Below are 459 nucleotides of genomic sequence, written 5' to 3' on the forward strand. Positions count from 1 at the left end.
AGAAAGCAAAAGTAAAGGGGAAAAACCAAAACCAAAACCAAACCCTCGCGAAATAAACCCTAACCGAAAAAAATCCCAACAAATCCCACGGCTGGGGAGAGCTCCGGCTGGTGAGGGCTCTTGTGCAGGGCTGAGGCTGTCCCCCGGGGGGGACACAGGGGGTCTGCAGCCCCCCGGGCCGGGGGTGGGCACAGCGGGGGGAGTGGGCCCGGGAGCGGCAGCGATGGGGCAATGGGGAAGGGGGCGCGTCGCGGGCCCTTTATTTGCCACCCGTGAGGGCCGTACGAAGCAGGAACGAGCCCCGGAGTTGCCCAACGTACTCGGGGAAAAAATGTAAAATTATATTTTGATGTATAGCAGTAGAGTCGTTTTCCCGGCCACGTATATTGAACAAACATGTGGGGATAATAGACAGGACGATTCTCCTATAGGGGTCCCTATTTGCATGCCATATGTGGC

This window comes from Charadrius vociferus, unplaced genomic scaffold, assembly GCF_000708025.1.
Source record: "Charadrius vociferus isolate BGI_N301 unplaced genomic scaffold, ASM70802v2 scaffold141, whole genome shotgun sequence".
Taxonomy (NCBI): domain Eukaryota; kingdom Metazoa; phylum Chordata; class Aves; order Charadriiformes; family Charadriidae; genus Charadrius; species Charadrius vociferus.